The 10286-nt window shown below is 34.7% G+C and overlaps 1 non-coding gene across 1 annotated transcript; it reads left to right on the forward strand.

Moving 5' to 3' along the window:
* Nucleotides 1–7431: 7431 nt before the first annotated feature.
* Trnaw-cca (transfer RNA tryptophan (anticodon CCA)) lies at nucleotides 7432–7503 on the forward strand. Its single transcript has one exon. It is a non-coding gene; the product is annotated as a tRNA-Trp (tRNA).
* The last annotated feature ends 2783 nt before the right edge of the window (nucleotides 7504–10286 follow it).

Consider the following 10286-nt stretch of genomic DNA (forward strand, 5'->3'; position numbering starts at 1 on the left):
GAAACAACTCTCGGACTATAAAATTTAGGCCACAGGACAAGCGCTGGGACCGATGAGGTCCTTCAGCACCAAAAGGAAAATTGATAGTTAAAGAAAACTTGAAAGACATAAACAGGAGGAAAACTTCGCAGTTACACAATAAAACGTTTGTTAGAAGTGGGTGGAGAATAAGATAGAAAAAAAAAAGAGAATAAGAACAGAGGTACAGTAAGAAAAATAAAAGGGACTGCAACGGGCGCCCAAGGGATGCTGCAAAGAACATTAAGTAATGCCTACAGTGAACCGCGTGAAGTGCACTGAAGGCACTAATCCCTCCTAAGGGAGAGAAACAGTTGATCAAATTCCTCCTCAAACATTCCCATAAAATATTTGACAGCCACGTTTTCAGACATGAGATTCCTAAAAAAGAAGAAAAAAACAATTATTTTTCTTTAACGAAAAAATTCTACTTGAGAATATTTCAGCCTAATGTACTTTCAAGACTCAGCGACATGCCAAAACATGCCGCAAAACTCCACGAGAGCTGTCATAACATCCTTATAAAAGCTCAGTCCAAGAAAAGTTGTTCGAAGTTACTCGTATTTTGTGTGGTCAGGTGGCTCAGTCATTCGTTTAATGCTCTTGATGCTGTTAACTTAAATGTCAAAAACGAAACTGGTACGAGAACTTGAATTCTGTTTTGTCATGAAACGTATTTTCATTATAGTGAACTAAGGGTTTGTATATTTTAGTACACCACACAATTCAACAAACATTCACGATCAACTCCTATTAATAATTTAACTGATGAAATATTGAAGAATTAGCAGCTAATTTTAGGAATGTCATAATCAAGGTTAAGGTCAAAGCCGATGCCCAAAATGTAATCTGCCAGGACATCATCAGTTAAATATACATCCCAAATATAAAGTACCTAATTCTAACATTTCAAATTACGGCTGAAGTTATACAAAATCTATGGAATTTACTATAATGATTGCACTGCATATTTTGGCAAATCTCACCATAAAATTACGTATGGCGGGACCAATAACGGACAGACAAATGGAAAACTAGAGGAGATGATCTATATTTGACCTACGTTTGACGTAAATCCTTTTTGCATGACAAGTCAAGAAGGGAGACAGACACTGACGGAGGAGCATTAAGGCCTAATTTTGCAACCTACTCGGACTGAAATCCCTTTAATCATATAAGAGTGGTTGAAATGATAACTTAATCGTGTTATACATTTTTGCACACCTCTGGATGACGGTCTACCTTCGTACAAAGTTTCCGTCAAGCATCTAAGAGATGTGACAGCAAAGTAAGCATGACAGACAGATTGGAGGAGAGACAGACAGCTGATTCACGATCATGCACATTTAAATGATGGTCTACCTTAGCACCAAGTTTGACTTGGATACCAAATTTAAGTGGATTGCCTTCAATTTTATGGGAATTGCGACTCCAATTTAACTATGACAAATTGACTGACAGTGATGGCCACACAAGATAAGGGGGAATTATATTTAATAGTACATCTGAATAACTTGAAACTGAACATGTACACATAATGTTCAGTTAGCGAGCAGTTTAATTCTTTAATTGAAAGCTGTTGAACCAGAATTCTTTCATTCATTTAACTATTCAGTTATCAGCGTACTCGCTCCAATTTGGTCCAACAGCTTTCAATTAAAAAAATTAAACCGTTGGCCGACTTGCAATTGTGTGGGCGTTTCCACTCTAGTAGTTTTAGATTTAGTTGTCGCTGACCTAAACCAATTTTGTGATTATATATATATATATATATATATATAATATATATATATATATATATATATATGTGTGTGTGTGTGTGTGTGTGTATATGTGTGTGTATACATATATACTATATATAGGATAATTAATATAAATATAAAGAAATATATGTATGTATGTATATGTAAGTATAATATATATATATATATATCTATATATTATATATATATGTATATATATATATATAAACACACACATTATATATATATATATATATGTATATATATATATATATATAATACGTGTGTGTGTGTGTGTGTGTGTGTGTGTGTGAGTCTGTGAGTGTGACCTGTCATATTTTTACTCCATATAATAACAAATACTGATTTTGAACATTTCCAAAGCTATCATTAAACGACAGAATCCCGAAGAAAAGTTAAGTGTTTCTCAGTAAAATAGACTGAGGCAATTTGTCACCCAAGAAAATGCTACCGGAGAACTTAAGCCTGAATCTTGAGTTCACAACCTCGGACACCAGACAGCCCCGAGGAACTTCATGTGAGTCTCGCCACGTTGAAACGAGAGTAAATCTTTTGCCTTTCCTTTCCCTTACTCTTAACATTTAATACCAAAATACCAAAGCGTACTGAAGCAAAGGTCGTCACATAAAGAGTGGCGAGCGTGGAAGGTGCAACGATAATGACAGCTGGGATAAATGTCACGGAGAATTAAAATTCATTCCCAGGTGGATCGTTCACCTGCATGGTTGCTGTAAAAGAGCACCAAGAAACTCTTCAGGGTAAATGAATATTCCCTGGTGCTAGAGAGAAACCCTCCAGTCCATCTTGTAATAAAATTACATTAAGTTAAAAAATCTGGTAAAAACTTTCGACACATAAGAAGGGAAATAAATATGTATGAGAGAGAGAGAGAGAGAGAGAGAGAGAGAGAGAGAGAGAGAGAGAGAAGAGGAGGTGGTTTTTACTATAATTTAAGCTTTACATTGTTGATCAGGAATTCTTGGCCTGATTTAAAAACTTGTTGAAGTACTAAGTTTATGCCTACATATACGTTATACATACATATATTGTACATACTGTATACACACTCAGACACACACATCTATATATGTATACGTGTGTGTTTGTGTGTGCGTGCTCGAATGATCGATTCCCGGGTGAGGCAATGTAATTTAGGCACATTACATCCCACTGCGTCTTTGACGTCCTAAGCTCTGAATTAGGTACCGACAAGGAAAAAGACACGTGCCTTATAATTACTAAAACCCTTAGGGATTACAACGTAGGGGAAATGGAGTATGGTGTATAATAACGAAAGAAGGGGAACAATTACCAAACACATACATAGCCATCGCAAGATACTAACTGCGTAGCCTAGTGTGGTACTACTTTCAACAAACGTATGATGTTCATTTTGAATTTCCCAATCTACTAAATAAATAAAAAGAAAACAATCTTCAAAAAATCTGTCTATAAGAGTAAAACATAACTATATTCGTTTGTAGCGAATTCATCTTGAATAATGCTTATCTTATTGGACGGATGTATCGCTTAGTCTCTTACGTAATATACCTTGCATATCAGATTACACCTAATAATACCGACTACATTTCAATACACAACTTTCCAAACGTTTCTTTTACTTATGATATCGGCAAAATTTTGAAATCACTCCAGGAGGTCACCACTACACGACAAACATACGCTCATAGACGTACAGTAGTGACGGGAAATAAAAGCTATTTGTCTGCCCGACATCTAGTCCCGAAAACTTAACTTTAGGAAAGTGTTGCTTGTAAAATAACCCACGAAATGAATTCATGAGATTACTAATTATTAATCTTTGTTACATCTCGCTTTACATAATACCGGTTGGTATATGACTGTTAAGATGAAGTAATGCCGCAACTAGAATGAGAGAGAGAGAGAGAGAGAGACTCTTTCAGTAATTTATGAAGTGAACTTGCTTTTATTTATTTTTAATATCAATGCACTTGCGATACATAGATAGAGTTCGTTATTACAATATACAAAAAGAATATGATTTCCCTGGCGGAACTCGCCTTAAATTTATTGGAGAAAAACCCATGCAGAATCGTCCAAGAAATCCATTAATTTCATTTAGATGGTTGAAAAACTGTTACCGCACCTTTTCCCTAACCTACTCTAGTAATTTCTCCAAGAAAGACAAAAGAACAGCCAGTGATCCCTTGAGCTCATAAATCAGTGATATAAAGCATGCTCTTCAAATACCACCATTCTTATCTCATTCCTATGCGTTCGGATATTTTGTGATTCCTTGACACTGTCAGCAAGTCATATCAATTGATTATGTGGCTCAGTGTGGTAGATTATAGCTAGAGAATAGCAAGGGTTGGGGCAAGCTGCCTTATCTCAAAATACCTGTTTGAAGCTAGAATGTTATCATTATATAAGGGGAAAAAAGGAATTTGTAGATGTGTATACACACACACACATTCACACACACACACACACACACACACACATATATATATATATATATATATATATATATATATATAATTCTATTTCCTCTATTTAGTGGTACGTTATACAGGCAAACATAGCTTCTATAGTATATGAAAAAAATATGACTGTCCAAAAGGTCATTCATTTTATTCAGATGGTTGAAAAATAATGTAGCTATTTTATTCGGTTAGGTGAAATTAACTTCAGTAACACTATACATATATTTACGTATACACACATATATAATGTGTATATATACATGTGTATATATATATAAATATACACATGTGTATATATATAGAAATATACACACATGTATATATAAAGGTATAAGCCACGAGGGAAAGATAAACAACGGAGTTTCTGTAAGATCTTTCGACTCAACGTCCTTTACTTAGCAGACAAACTGACTTACATGAGAAATTGAGAGTACAGGAAAGGTCGTAAAAGTGATAGATAGGGATTATAAGGAGATTAGTACCTAGAATCCGACACACCTGGAGAATGAGTAACCTTTCCAAACAAGCATAAACATGGGTACAATTCAAGAACAAAAAGATAAATCCAACTGCTCAGACACAGGGACAAGACAATTTAAGGATTATACAGGGCGGCAGCTGACCACATTCAGATCTTTGGTAAACAAAAACTTATTCACAAAAACATATTAAACATACATATACAATGACAATTTCTCTTAGGCAACTAATTTGTATTTAAGTCTGTAATCATATCTTTGAGGTCATTCTTAAACGTGTTACAAATACAATTGTCTAAATGAAACAGGCCACGACTAATATTAAAATTACAATGGGAAGTAAGTTGCATTATGGCAGATTCTAAAAGATTTCATGATAAGACATCTTTTGATCTTGCAATTACTGAACTACCAATCCAATTTATCCAGTGGTTGTTTTCACTTAAATGAATGAATATTGCATTAGACGTTTGCCCAGTTTTGACAGAATATTTATGCTGTTTTAATCTTACTTCTAAGCCCTTGCTCGACTGTCTAAGATAAAAGGATGGGCAGTCCATACATGGAATTTTAAATATGATGTTGTTGCTTTCCTGGGGCCATTTTTTATTAACATTCCATTTAATGTGTTACTATAGGAAAAAACAAGGTTGACCTTAAAGGCTTTTAACAATGATTTAATGGTTTCAAATCCGTTAAAATAAGGCAAACTGAGTGTTCTTAGAATTTTCTTTCTCCATGTTACTTACACCATAAAACTTTTTGTGGGCTTTATTATAGCAAATTTATAATATATGTGAAGGATAACATAAATCTTTCCCTATTTTTCTTATGTATTCAATTTCTTGATCCAAATATTGGGGACTGAATGCGCAATGCTCGTAAAAAAATAAAGAAAAGAATTTATATTTTGATGTATATATATATATAGTGATTGGAGTTCATTTCAGCTTACCAATAAAAATAACTACATTAATTTTTAACCCTCTCAATAATATCACTGACAGCCTGGCCAGTCATAAGTTTTCATATATTATAGAAGCGAAGTATGGCTCTATAACGTACCACTAAAGAAAGAGAATAAAATGTTATATATATATATATATATTATATATATATATATATATATATATATATATATATATATATATATGCTCCTTTTTTCCTTAGAAAGTGATAGCATTCTAGCTTTAAGCAGGTATTTTGAGATAAGGCAGCTTGCACTAACCCTTGCTATACTCTAGCTATAAACTACCACACTTAGCCACATAATCAATTGATATGACTTGCTTACAATGTTAAGGAACAACAAAATATCCGAACATATAGAAATGTGATAAGAATGAAGCTGGTATTTAAGTCCATGCTTTCCATCTCTGATTTACGAGCTCAAGAGGTCACCAGCTGCTTTTTTTTTTACCTTTTTCTTTAAAAAAATGCTTCTTTCATCTTGGAGATCACTTAAATAATTATTGAATTAAAAGAGATCAGATCTGACTGAAAATAAACTTAAAAGGAAAACAAACTGCATTTTTCGCAGTTCTAACGCCAGACTTTCAGATTTCCCCAAACTAGCAGGCTTTTACCTAATTCTAGATCACTTAAGATTTACTGAATGTCACCAGGCAGCGGCCTACATTTCTTATAAACTTCCAGACTAGAGAATCTGTAAGTAGTTAAGAAATGCCAGGGGTCTGACGCTACACCAGAAAAAAGGGCAAGACAATTTTATAAGTGAAGCTTTTGCCACTTGCAGACACGACCTCATTCAGTTTATTTATTTATTTTTTTATTTTACGTTTCATGGTACCAGTGGTTACTCACCAGAAATACACATCTCTCACTCCTCAATGGAATGGCAGAGGTGGCACGCCAATACCATACCGACTACGCCACTGAGGTGCTCGGCCTCTTACAGGGGTGGGGGTTCTGTGATACAAATCAGACGATCATGAGACGCTTATTCGGGGGCACTGTGAATAACCTTCAAGGTTGGGGAAGGAGGAGGGGGGGGGGGGGGGTGAGAAAAAGAATGTCGAGATCCCAAAATGAGCTTTGCCGTCACACCAATATTAAATGTCATGAAGGATGAAACAGCCGTTGATGCTGCGTTAAAGAATAACATCCACAGAAGACGTAAAACATGAGATATATTTTTTATTGTAGTGAACTGGAGAGAGATACCGGAATAGCTCGCTCAAGATTTTATCGCTGACCGTTGAAAGTGAGATTCTCCTTTTAGTAAACCATCAACTGAGGATCATATATGCATGTGTTAAGCTTAGTGCGTTCAAGGGCACCGTTTCCAAATCCAATATTATGACTCGTCACATCTTCGCACAGACTTTTTTTCAACATAAAAAAAAAATATATTTACTGGATATTTAAACGCGATTACTTCGTTTTATTATCTGTCTTGGGGATTTAGTGTTAATCATTCTGTTTTATTATGATGATAGCATAAATAAACTTTAGTATCATAAGTACTTTATAAAATCATTTTTTATTTAATGCAATTTTTATTTAACGCTTGTTGCAGTGACGGGCATACGCAAACACATAAGTATAACTTCAACATGAAGTTAACTCACGCGACCTTGGCCCCACCATTCTAAGAACGAGCGCACCCTATAAGATTATCAGCAATTCATGGAATTCTTGACACAGATGATCAGATTCTTGCAATTGCTTCATGGAAGCAACGGCCCCGTGGCGCAATGGTAGCGCGTCTGACTCCAGATCAGAAGGCTGGGTGTTCGAGTCACTCCGGGGTCAAAAAAAATGGAAATTTTCAAATTCATTCCGAGGAATCTTTTGATCCGAGAGAACGCAATATGAAATGTAGGCTATGAAGTCAAGTGATGGGGTACTTTCATAAACTCAGCTGTTGAGCAACAGTGAACAGAGGAAGTTGGAGTGGTCGGACGAAACGATAAAGATCAAGAAGTTAACGTTGAAATGGAAGAAAACCATAGAGGTTGGGGCAGTAAACTGGAATAAACGAAGGAAGAATAAGAGGTGAATTAAATGGCTGAAGCGTTGTTGAATTATGGGGGTGAAAGGCATTTTGCATATATACAAGAGCAATGTCTACAGTGCACCACGAGACAGACTGAAGGTACTACTCTGGAACGTGTCCCAAATTTGAGTCAAGAAAAGGTCTGATATCTTCAAGATAATTTACATCGCGCTACTTCATCAAACACTAATTTATATAAAACTGTATTAAGGCAATTTCGTCCACTGTATGTTATCTATAAAAAGGCTGCAACATTGTTGAATAATCGTTTTGTAATTTGTACACAAAAGACTAATTATAATCAGCCATTAATATTGTAAGACCAAACATAAACAGAGTCGCACTTATCGACTAAGAACAGTTTAAGATGTGGAAAAAATATTCGTAAGTTAGATGTTTAATTGAATGAAGATAGGGATAAACTATTCGCAAGTTAGATGTTTAATGAATTTAGAGAAGATAAATCATTTATGATGTTAATCAGACGCTAGTTGATTAATGATTCAGTGTACAAGGACCAATATACTTTTCATATCAATGTTTCTTATAACAACTTTACCACGGCAACAACTTTAAACGTCTCATCGATTTCGCCATCACAAAATCGAAAGTTCGCTTCCATGGGTTCAATATGCAGTGACTGCGAGACAAATGCATGCGTGCGCACACCACACAAGCGCGTGCAGTCCATCACACGCACACACGCACACAAACACACACACACACGCGCATATATATATATATATATATATATATATATATATATATATATAATATATATATATATATATATGACAACGTTTGTGTTATTTTTGCATGCGAGACTTTATTTTAACAATAAAAATAATCTTAGTTTGTTGCTATAACGTCTACTAAACGGCAAACTTTTTCTAAACAGGAACCATCGAGTATACATAAAGAACATTAAATTTACTCTAACTCATGGATTACTGATAAACATCAACAATCCTGAAAACTCCTCACGGATAACCTCCAACGAAAAACTCAAGAAAAACAAAAATCTTTATCAGTTAATGTCTCTAAGCTCTCATGATAACAAGATAACATATCTTCCGAAAAGATGAGAAAACAAGGAGTTCGTGAGAATTTCTCTTCATGTCTGCATTTGTCAAGCACATTTTATGTCTCCGTTTTCTGCCACTTTTCGCTCGGAGAAATAAGTGAGCATATTTGAAAAAGTGTTTTCATAAATTTCAGAGTAAAGAACTGTAATCCCCGAGGATGCAGCGACGTAAAATTGAGACTGAAATGTAAACCTCTGTGAGATAAAATATAAACTGATGGAATGAATGAATTCGAGAGGAGATAAATAAAGATTCGGAGAAGAAGCGATGATAGTTACCTCCGATAAGGACGTTATCTTTTGTTTGTTTATGTTTTTGTTGCCGGAGTTACGCAGATAGTTATTATCACTCATTTACGAAAACTTTACAAAGATGGGTCTCGTAACCATCAACAAATCACTGGATTTTGGGAGAAATCCTGATCTACAAAAAGGACATTTTAGAAGGGATTGGATATTGGTGTCTTGGCTGATGTTTGCGGTTTTCGAACGCTTAGTTCTTATTTACATAATATACTACATAAACAGAAGAGTGACGGCACTATCTGAATAATGGTATTGCCTTGAAAAACCAGTAAGCTCTCAAGAACCTCAAGAAATATCTAACAAGAGTTGTGAACCCCTTGTGAGAGGCAAACGTTGTGAACATCTTAATTTTACAAAAGCTGAGTTATTGCTATAGAACTTGCAACTGGAAGTAAGTATTTGATGTGATGAGCATTGTGTCACAGTGGAAACAGAGAAGACCTAGAAATCGGTCAACAACGTAGGATAAACTGAGCAATCCCATTTATCAGCATGACAATAAAACAAAATTTTTAAGCATGCAACTACCAAATACAGTTATGGCCGTCAACACACAGGGTCATCAAGACTAGGAGAACTTTGAATGAAGAAAATCTTTTCGTGACAAGTACTACTGACTACCTGTCAAGTTATGGCATGTACCTGTCTGAGTTATAATTTGTTTAATTAACGTGATTAACTGAAAACACTGAATGATAGGGCTCCAAAAATGTGTATCTGATTTTCAGAAAATTTATAAGATACTTCTCCCTCTCTTTCTCTCTTTATAAATAGATACATTTATATACAAACTCTCAACACACACACACACACACACACACACATATATATATATATTTTATATATATATATATATATATATATATAATATATAATATATATATTAGAGATAGAGAGAGAAGCATTAGAAAAATTATTTTTAAACTACATATTAAGAAACGAAAAAAAAAATGAGCTGAAACCTGGCAAAATGAACACGTGGACTTAATAGGCAAACTTTCTCTAATAAACCTACGTATTTACGGAGATGTACAGAAACGAAGTTAAAAAATCCACAAACGCCCAAGAGGGAACGGAAAAGTCTGTAATAAATTAAAATGACGAAAAGGTTACAGAAATCATACAAGTATGAAAAATCTATAAATGCCC

Source organism: Macrobrachium nipponense, chromosome 11 (assembly GCF_015104395.2).
Source record: "Macrobrachium nipponense isolate FS-2020 chromosome 11, ASM1510439v2, whole genome shotgun sequence".
In the NCBI taxonomy this organism is placed as follows: domain Eukaryota; kingdom Metazoa; phylum Arthropoda; class Malacostraca; order Decapoda; family Palaemonidae; genus Macrobrachium; species Macrobrachium nipponense.